The sequence below is a fragment of the Carassius auratus genome, unplaced genomic scaffold, assembly GCF_003368295.1.
Source record: "Carassius auratus strain Wakin unplaced genomic scaffold, ASM336829v1 scaf_tig00012602, whole genome shotgun sequence".
NCBI lineage: Eukaryota > Metazoa > Chordata > Actinopteri > Cypriniformes > Cyprinidae > Carassius > Carassius auratus.
The window spans coordinates 54,401-65,902 of NW_020524303.1; positions in this window are offsets into that span (position 1 = coordinate 54,401).

The following is an 11,502-nucleotide window of genomic DNA, read 5'->3' on the forward strand; positions in this document are numbered from 1 at the left end:
CAACTTGAATGCACTTATCAAAATAAGTATTCAAATATGTATACAGAAGTTTTAAAAATGTGTTATTTAACTTAACATCACAAAGGAGTGGATTTATTTTTTTTTGAAAAAAAAAAAAAAAAACTTTAAATAGACAAAATACATTATATATGTTTGTGTAAGTTTGTTTATATGTTATCATCATGGTATGCAAACATTACTATTCTTGCAGAAGAAAACATCTGTTTTCTCCATGGTTGGGTTTTCATTCACTGCACATTTCTAGATGAATTCTCTCTGTATAACACACAGAGATGATGATGATGATGATGATGATGATGATGATGACATTATCTGACATTTGTAAAGAAGGCCAACTGCAAACAGTTGTCCAGAATTGAACCACAAACTGCAACAAATGGAAAGCTCAGCACCACATGCAGAAAGTGTATGTGAATGTGTACGTGAACACTATACATAAACAAGTTTCAAGTTTGATTACATGTATATTTGTGTGATGAGAAACTGGTAGGTTTACATGATGTTAGTGAGACTCTGATATTACTCTCTAAGCATTACTAATGTTCACACTCTTGCCTCACTGCTCTCTGCAGTCATAGCATGCTCGCATAGATTACCTGCAGTCTTATAATGTGCTCTGCTAGATTCAGCAATGATATTTCAATTCCTAGTGTGGATCATTCATCAGATTAGATACAAAATTCATTGGAAACTGAGGAAAATCTGCCTCTTGGGGCATGAATAAATTTATATTTCCAGCAATGCTGAAGCTACACACTTACACACCTGCTGTGGCATGCAATATAGGTGCTACAGAGCGCTGCATATGCCAGATGTTTAGATTCTTCTGAAATGATGAATGCACACAGGAATAGATTGGATCTTATTGGTTGTGTTGATTTATATGGTGTGGAAATTTAAGTCTCATTTAAGTGCCATCACTATACCTTTTATACTGAGAGCAATTAGGTTAGCCAACTGCTGTTCATGATTTAATCCCCAGCTGTATGATTCCCATGTCCTCTAGCATTTTCAAAAGGTCCGTGTTGCATTGAGATCTCATAGAAATAAGTGGGCCCTGAGGGGTTAGTGTCCATTTCCAAATGTGCCTGTATGCCACGGGTTATTCTCCATTTTACATAATATCTCTCTAAGCTCTGCTGTTGTTTTCCCCACCAGTATCCTTCCTCCTCACATAAAATGTTTCCCGATAGATTGAATGTCTTTCCATGATTGATGATTGGTATTGATTTTAATTCGCCCGTATCTTGATAGACAAAAAGTACAGATCTATACAGCGAAAAGTACACAGTTTATCTTAAAGTATTTTAAAAGCATATACAGAAGCTTCAGATTCACTTTGAATGTTGTGACAACAGGACTTAAATGCAAATGCAAACATATTTATTATATAATGTATATATGTATGCAAATACATGTGTGTGTGTGTGTGTGTGTGTGTGTGTTTGTGTAATTGTTGGGCCCTATGAACTCCATTCCACTTTATTTTTTGTTTCCAAATTCATTTTTTCCATTTAAATTTTTCTGGATTACTTTTTTTTTTTTTTTTTTCCTTAACTCCTTTTTAATGGTTAAATTTAATTGTATGAATCAAAAAGCATGTCTAATTAATTAAAATCATAACACTTTTTCACAACAATTTATTAAAAGTGTAACAAAAATTAAATGTTTAGGGCCCTATGAAAATTTTTATTTTTTCTTCACCATATATTTCATTGTTACCTAATTCTGTGTTTTAGCATGTCTAATTATTTAAATGCATAAAACAACTAAATTTAATCTTTTTTTTTCTTAAAAGAGTACATTTAACATTCATTACATTTTTCCTTTAATTATTGAAAATTAAGCAAACTTAAATTTTTGGTAAACAAAGGGGATTTACTATTAAAACTAAAACATGGAAGAAATGTGTGATTATTCCTTAAAAAAATAATGTTTGTCATTTTAGTAGTAGTATTAGTAGGCTATGTACATTCTGCTGTACAATAGTAATACATTTCTGGCAAATACTTGTCTTTAAATTAAATAGACTTTTATTTTGATAGGTTACCATGAATACCTTTACAGTTCTTTGTATGTGATGTGACACTAGTTTTACTCGAATGAAACTGTCAAATGCTCATGAAGTGACTCTCAGTGCAGTTCTGGAGATGTTGTTCATGTGTTCACATCCTTATTTAGAGAGATGACAGAAGCTGAAATCACCGCAAGCGTGACTCGCGCTTCAGTGTGTGTAATAGACGAAGAAATGCTTCTGCACCATTCATTAAAACAGACATGCATAAAATACAGGATTCATATTTAAATACACTTTTCCGCCTTAATATTCACAGATACTAGTCCATATTGTGATTTGCTGTAAGTGCAATGACCTACTTTTGATTAATTCATTCAAAATTGCACAAATTCTGTGACATTCCGCGTTAAACTGTAAATTCCATTTTTAAAGACTGGATTCCGTGGTCCCGTCCACGTTTTCTACATCGCAGAAATCATAGGGCCCTAAATATGGAACTAAGTTGTCAAAATATTATTATTATTTTTTTTTTTCTTGGTTCACATCTCTGCTCTGGCACCAAATAAGGACACCAGGACACCCCTGATACTACATCTTACGTGTTTGTATAACCAGCAGTTATTTATTTGAAGTGTATCAACGCAAAACTTTTGGCAGTATGATCAGTTGCTCATGAACTTTGGGATGACACTCTGATATATGCTGATATATATATATTTAGCTTTTTTCTACAAGAGTGTCACATAGCCTGTCACATGGCAGAAGAGCTTCTGAAATATTGAGAAACTGACAGATGCACTTAGTCATGCACACTTACAAACAGAAGCACACACACGCAGACACGCAAACTCTGAAAAAAAGCTTGAAGGCCTTCATTTGCATCTTTCACAGTCGCATGCTTTTCTGCATTTATCAAGAAAATACAGCATGCAGATAATATCATGTGCACGGTCTACAAATTGAGTGGCTTTTGTTGCTGTGGTTACATGACAAAGAGATAGACGGGAAGAGAGATTCTTTGTCTTATAAGCTCAAGAGACACGTGGCAGTGATAAACATTACTTATCTGCTCTCAGGACCGATGTTCTTAAACCCCATTGAAGAAATGCTGGAGGGACAGTGTGCATCTCTACATCTAGCTGATCCATTCATGTTGTTGTTGTTTTTTCCATCTTTCTTTGGACATTTTCTTTTTGTATGCTTCTCCCAAAAGGCTAAACAAGAGGCAGTCAGTGAATTTATTGAATTAGCAGCTAGCGGGAACCATTAGGAAGCCATTTCCTATTTGATAGTGGTGCATTAGAATGGGTGGAGCAAACCTCCTGTGGATGGGCAGCTCTTCTCATAGATCAGGACCGTGTTCATTTGACTTTGAAAGCCACCACTAGGGTAAATCATCTTTCTTTTATCAAACAGTGATTGACGAGCATTTATTCCGGCTCTTTAATGTGACGTAGATGTTACTTGTAAGATAGTCCGTTCTAATTACATCTTGCAAAAGTTTCTCAGACAAGTAAACCAGACAGAGTCATGCTCTCTCAGGACAATGCCTGATAATAACGATTCTTGGTTTGAGTACAATAAATTCAGCAGAATAGCTAGATGTTAAAAGGTTGAGTGCAAGCCCAGAGGTCATTAGATGAGCGCAGGCTATCAGATCTGGGCTCCCAGACCCTGCGGCTCTGTAGCCTATGATAAAAGTTGACGGTAATTCAGCACAACGTTGTTCTTCCATATCCTATAGCGATAAGGACATGAGCTGCAGAAAGAAGGGTCTGGAGAAAAGGAGAGACCAGGACAGACAGACAGAGATGAGAGTAGATGGAGACTATTTGGGGCAGCCCTAGCAGGTCACCTAGAGCTAATAAACTGCCTAATGAACTATTGTTGGTAGCTGCCAATTTATGGGGATACATTAGTCCACCTTGAGTCTTCAGGACAAAGATCATGAAGCCTAATGAATAACCATGACCTGTGAAAATTGGAGGTCTGCATTATAACTTTACTGTTACACCAGTTAAGTGTTGTGCCAAAAAATGGGCTCTGCACCAAAAAAAGTTTACAAACCAAAATTTAGCAGAATTGGATTGCCAGACTTCACCATTGATGACTGACTATCGGTAATGACACTCCATGAGGCTGAAGTCTCTTCATGTGACCCTCTGTAGACAAGTCCATCACTATTTCTGTTACAGACCATTATGTTTAAATTGTCATTATACCACAAGCAAAGTCATAATTTCAGTTTTATGACCTTTTATCTCTGCATGCCATTCTTTATTTAGCCTCACTGCCAAGTCAGTCACATTTTGGGCTCTTTTTATACCAATGTCTTAGACAAAATGTTTCTGAAAATCAAATGAGCTTTCAGGTCAATTTCCTTCTGTGTTCAAAAAGCAAATGAATTGCTGTATAAATAACTTTTAACTCGGAGCGTGTGGACAATGGGCCGTTAGCTCTCTCAGGGCTTTCTCTTTTCCAGTCATAACAGGCTTAATGGCCAATGTGGAGCTTTAATACGCAAACTTATTTAGTTTTCTTGTCTAAAGCAGACTTATGTGGCTTTATTCGCCCACCTATGATAAACCAGAGAATGCCTGGGGAAGCCTATTGTCATCAGATCATCCCAAGAGGTCACTACGTCCCACCACTCATTATTTTCTTTTTGTTGAAGCCACTGTCTCCATTCCCTCTCTTCTCTTATTGAGAATGCTGTTTTCTCTTGAGTATCACTCCCTTTTGGCCTCTCGCGGTTGTAGTGATGCCCACTTTTAACTTCTCTCACTGTGCAGCCTTTGAGATTTAAGAAGCTTAAACCTTTGAGCATAGAGGGAAAAAATTGAGAGAGTAACTCGAGAGTTATTTTGTTTAGACGAATTAGCAGCCGTTATCTGAACCAACCATTTCATTGTTGGCAAATTTATTGTAAAATCATATTTCAGCTTATGTACAGGAATCAGATACATCAATTATCAATTATTTGCAGTTTACAAGACATAAGTTCATTGACTTCCAGTTAAGAGAAAAACAAAATGTATTGTGAGTGCAGAGAGACTCTTAATGTAAGATCAATGTGAGCATTTCAGAAAATGTAAAGAAAACTAGATATAGTCAGTCTGGAAGTGATGAAACTGCAGTGAAACACCTGACCTAACTAAGTCAACCTTAAGGAAGGAAACGAACGTAACACGTAGGGATGAAGTCATTAAATAGTGTCACTTCTGAGTGTGGTATTTTAAGTAATAATTTTACACCTGCACCTTATTCACTATTGAGCTGCACTACTATTTAACCAGAGACTGTCTGCTCTGAAGTAATGAATGCCACAAGTGGAATGAAATGACGTAAATGCAGTGGATTAAAAAAAGAAAGGAAAAAAAAGATATTTGTATATACAGTAAGAGTAATGATTAACAGTCACAGTAAAGTGCACCAGATTGTAGTGCACTGCTGTGTCCACTACCAACCTAGCACTCAAAACCAGTGTGCAAGATGGGAAAATGTGAGATGCAAATGTCCTTCAGCACTTGAAGTGTAAATGTTACCCCAGTCCTGACAGTTCAATAACAACCCTTAAAATCTGATGAAATCTGAAATGAGCTTACAATCTCATCCAATTCAGTTGTTTTAGACCGATTCATAATTAAATGCAAACATATGCGGAAGATGAGAGATATTTTGAGTATTGACACTAAATATTAAGCTTATTATCATTTTGTCAGTATTCATAGTTTTAAAAGTTTTGGAAAGGAAATAAATATATATTTATAACCGTTTCAATAAAAACAAAGGGTGGTATGCCAGCTATTGCATACAGGTATTACATTTAAGAACTTTTTATAATTTACTGAATCATTAATTAATATATTTACTTTTTAATTTAGATGACTAGATTTACTTAATAAATCTAGTATTTATTGCTATTCCGCGTGTGGTCTTTCCCTACACTGTTGCTTGCTTTGAGCCAGGCTTGTAACAATTGTTTATTAAGTACTGTAATTGTTGCATTTAGTCAAATTGATGCACTTTTTGGCATTATTGCACTCTTACAGGGGGCAGTCGTGGCCTAAAGTACAGAGAGTCAGACTTGCAACCCGAAGGTAGTGGGTTCGAGTTTCAGGAGTAAATAACCACCTATACCACGACTGATGGTGAGGTGAGACCCTTGAGCAAGGCACAGAACCCCTAACTGCCCCCTGGGTGTCCACTGCTCCATGTGTGTGCATTTGGATGGGTTAAATCCAGAGCACAAATTCCGAGTATGGGTCTCCATTCTTGGCCACACGTCTCATTATGTCACTTTCACTTACCTGATTAACATGAGTCTGTTAGTGACAGACAGCACGTACAAGTAAACGAGTTTGTTCATCCTCAGTGAATTCCTCCCACAGTATTTGTGGTTACTCCTAGATGAGGGACTTTAACTCCCCTCTGTTTTTCTTTGGCTATTTATTTTTAAGATGGGAGAGGACAGAGGAGCACATAGAGGGCATTGAAAGTGTCTCCTTAAGAATTTAATAAGAAAAGAGATCTTGATGGATTAGGGGTCCTACCCACATAGGAGACATTCACCGAATGAGGAATGACAAAGTGAATTTTTCTCTGCCCACCTCGTCTCTGGGGCCTTTGCTTCCAATTGATGGAGATTAAAGAACCATAGACGGATGTGGTCTAGTGGAAAGGTTTTTATTTTAGGTTTTTATTAATATTTATATGCATATGAAACAAGTCTATTCAAGCATCGGAAAGTGGTTGGTTTACATCATCCAGCATGACGAGAGATGGAAATACAAGTTGCTGACTCCTTCTGACAACAGCACCCTGTGGAACATCCACAAACCCTCAAACACATGTCCATTGTGCGTTTGGATATATGTGGTGTGCTTAATGGGACATCCACCCTCAAGGTTAAAAAATGAGTGGGCTTCAGCATGAATGGATCTGTGTAGGCAGCGAATCGACCCAGTAGGGGCCTAAATATTACACAGCAGAGAGAAGAGAGAGTAATCCCTCATAAATAATAGATAACCAAATCCTCTAAAACACAGCCAGCATTGCCAGCCATGGGCTGGTGATAACAACTCTCACAGTGGCTGGGTCAAGCTTCCATTAATACTCAATTACACCCTGGAAGCAAGGTGCCAGAGGTTACTGTTGTTTCTGTTATGGGAGTAAGACTGCTACCTTTACTACAAACATTGAGTGGAGCAGGTGTTCCTCATCCATGTAGCCATACATGAATACTCTTATGTCCTTGTATTATTTTCTTTGTGGAACACAGCAGGAGAATGTCCAAGCTGTGCTTTTCCATGCATTGAAAGTGCATAGTGATTAATGCTCCCAACAAAAAAAGGACAAAAGAATATATTAGGGATGCAATAGCACATATATTCACAAATACATGTCCTTTGAGAAAGTTTTACATGAGACAGAGTAATATTACAATATGAATATCCACTGTTTGGTTGGCAAAATTCCTCAAAATGTCTTGTTTTGTGTTCTGAAGAAAGAAACTCAAGGTTTGGATCAAGTGGAAGTAAAAATCACACCTATACATGTTTCACACCAGGTATGATCACTTATGTCAGACATCATTGCTTCTCCAATGTTGTGATTGATTGTGATACAGTAAGTAAAAATTTGTATGTACTATTATGCGTTAGATCTATAATTCATCATCTACTGTCCTTGTATAGAAAAGAAGTGAAGTTTTTTTTTTTTTGTTGTTTCACAGAATAAAATGCTGTGTCATAATGACATTGTGGAAAGTAGATGATAATAAAAACAATCACATAAATGCCCTTTCTGTGTGAACGATCAACTATGCCTTTAAAAGCACAAAGTAGCTAGTATTAAGTTTGAAGAGTGAGCTTTAACCTGTCATTTCTGCTTCTTGATTAGAGTAATTCTACAATCAGAACCAAATTAGCAGCGGCAGATTCCGAGTCATTAGAATTAATTACATCAACAGCGCTTTAAAACTGACTCACTGCGGTTGGCGTCTCTAGATGCATACGAGTGTGTTTGTGAGAGGGCATATGCATTCCACTGCTCACTTCCCTCTCGGGAAATCTCCCTGATGAGTTATCCCGGATGGACACCACTCTCAGGAGACTATGTGATGAGATTTGCAACTGTTTAGCAGTTAATAAATCCATCAGTGCACTCCAAGCCCACGCAAACATACTTCCACACTGTCCTTCTGTGCAGAAAACAGCCAGAGACTGATGATGCATACTGACATAATTAAGGATAGCCTTTCTCTCGAGAGAAAGGGCCTAATCCGACCTCCTTTAGGGCACTCTCTCTGATAACACGCTCCATTAAAGACATCCACATGATCACAGACAAGAAAGCAAAACCAGAAAGGGAGCCGAATCGTTAAAAGCTTGTTTGTTGTCCTTGCACTTTTCAGAAATGCATCAAGGTATTTAGAATAATTATTATCCCCGTCTTAAGCTGCCAAACTAATTGTGTGTTTAATTATTTCGCTACAATAGCGTCAGGTTTTCCCAAGGTGCCGGTGCCAGTTAAGCTGCTCATAATTGTTGTCAATTTAGCATTAACTATTTAGCAGATTAAGTATTAAATAGAAATCGAAGTGCAATGAAGGCCATCGAATGCTTCACAGCAGCCCAGTTAACAGAAAGGTGTTTTCAGCCCAGCGAAATACAAATCCTGTTATATAGCACACTGTAATGCTTTCCCATCATTCTGTGCTCGCTTTAATGATGCTCGCTCCTAACATCAGCAGTTGTTGTGGTAACCACCGCTCTTCCGTGATGAATGGGGCTACATGTTGTTGAGGTGCTTATACTTGTTATATGTGATCTATCGGAAGCTACACAGACAAAAAAAAAAAAAAAAGTATTTTCAGGCTACCTCTAACGTTTTATTTTGCCACTGATAGAAAACCCAAACTGTGTGGGCCTATGTTCACGTAGAGAGCGCAGGGATGGGAGAGAAACCAGGAGGCTTCTCAAAGCCTCCCACATCTGTTTGGCTTATAGGAGAAGCTTCAAGCTCTCCATTTCATCAGAGTGATCTAACCGAAGCACCAGTCTTACCTGCTTGGGCTTTTTCTTGGCCCATTAGATCTGAACTTGTTCTCCAAACATCCAGCATCATACATGTTCCAGTTCAGCAGTCCCTCAGATCTTATTGCACAAAACCTTATCTGACAAACCTACACTTGGATTGAGTTGTGCCTGCTTATATCACTGTCCATTTGCACACATTTAATGCTAATTCACTAAAGGAATTATGCAAATGAAGTAACAACAAAAACACAGCCTCAAAATCTCTGCTGAATGCAATTTGCATGGCACAGTACCTTAAATTACATGCAGGTTTTGAGTGCTCTGTTGACCACCTCTTAATTTTATTTTTTATTTATCTATTTTTTTATGCATCTAAATGCATTGATATCAAGGTTTTAAATGTAGCAGATACACTGAAAAAAAAAATGGTTTGGAAACAATTGTCACTAAGAAATGGCAAGTAAATGCTGGAATACACTACACAACTTTTAAATTCTTAAAAGAATAATAATGAAAAAAACAATGGCCAGTTTTTCTAAACAAAACAAATAAGCACAAGGCTGCAATCCCATAAAAGCCAATCAAAAGTGGCAAATTCTGCTGGTAATCTGACAATGTGGGAAATAAAGAATACAGAAGCAGAGGCTTAAGATATTTAAGGGTTAAAAGATGCTTTTTTGGGGGCATTACATAATCGTGCAAATACCAGTAAAAATGACTACCACAAACCTTAGTAAACCACCTTGCAGTAATTTATTTAAAGGAGACCTATTATGCCCCATTTTACAAGATGTATTAAGTCTCAGGTGTCCAAAGAATGTACCCTAAAATAGTCCACACAGAATTTGTCTTTTTGAAAATTCCTATTGTGAGTGGAAGTGCAAACTGAAACATGCACAAAGTGGCTGTCGCACGGCAAGTGGGTACTAAAGTAATTTTATTGTTCATGTATTACTGCGCTCAAACTGTCAATTACACACAAGATTATGTTAAAAACACACAAGTTCCAAAAAACGTTTGTCTTTAAAGGTAAACAGCTGGGGAAGAAATCACGTTTATATGAGATCTCTGTATTAAGTGACAGTAGCGTATTATAAAGTACCTATACTGCTGTCTACGCTGTTAATATGTTGTATGTTAATATAATAAAAACAGAAAATCACTCACTGCTCTTGATCGAATAACTTTTATAGCTTTAATAAGAAGACATTTATTACTTGAATGCTACTTTTAAATGCTCTAGCACGGGGACGGGGTCTCTGCTTATATGGCAGTGTCTGTCAACAGGATACATATAATATTGTGGACACACTGCCAACACACATTTATATTCAGACAACATGTAAAAGGGAATTTTGCATGAAAGGTGCCCTTTAAATACTCGCTTCCCATAAATTTTGCATCTGAAATTGAAACTCCCACAAAAATAAACGTTCACACCTTTTTAGTACATCTTTAGTAAATCCTGACAATAGTTGTAAATATGGCCTTATGCATCATACACTTGCCGACTTTGTGAATAGTTACAAAGGAAAAACGGGGCATCATATTCATATACTAAATGACTGAGGAATTCCTCAATGACTGAGAATCACTCACTTCAAGACTTAAGTCGTTCTGAAAACAACAAAGACAAAATAATGCCTTGTTGCTAGGAGAGGTGTGACAAATTAAGACAATGTTTTAAAAAAAATAGTCTTTAAAATATCGAACATGCTTCATACCCTCCAACTGCAAAGAATAATAGTCTAAAGCTAAAAAAAAAAAAAAAGGTCTGTGACCATCATGCACTACACTCAACTCAAATCTGCTGACTTTCGGCAAAAAGTGTCAACTTATCCAGACTGTAAGTCAGGGCACAAATATGGTCATGTCATGTAACATATTTCAGTCTTCAAAATGTTGAAGACTGAAATATTTTCTTGTAAAATGAACCGCATATGACACTTTCTGCAGTAACCCTAATTTATATAGTTGTGTTTGTGCAGAAAAAAAAGTGTCTTTATATTAGATACTCATGGGCCAGTGCATCAAAGCTGGATTGTTTATCATTAGATGTCACTATTTCCCACTGGAGTGCCCATGATCTCCATCAGAAGGCACTTTATTCATGACTTTTACTATTCACTTACGACTCCATTTCCCATAATCCTTTGCCCAGCACTCACCAATTTTAGTCACCTGTCTCTCATCACCTCATCAGTCACACACTATAAGAATGGCACACACACAGTCTGTAGTATTCCTCTTGTATCCCTGTCTTGTTTCTGACCCTGGACTGTTTCCTTGTGTTTTTGATTGCTTGCTGCCTGCCCTAACTATAGCCTGTGTATTGGAGTACCCTTTTGCCTGAGTCTTGGATATTACTGTTTGCTGGTGTTTTGACCCTGCCTGTCTTGCCACACTTTTTATAAAGCTTTGCTT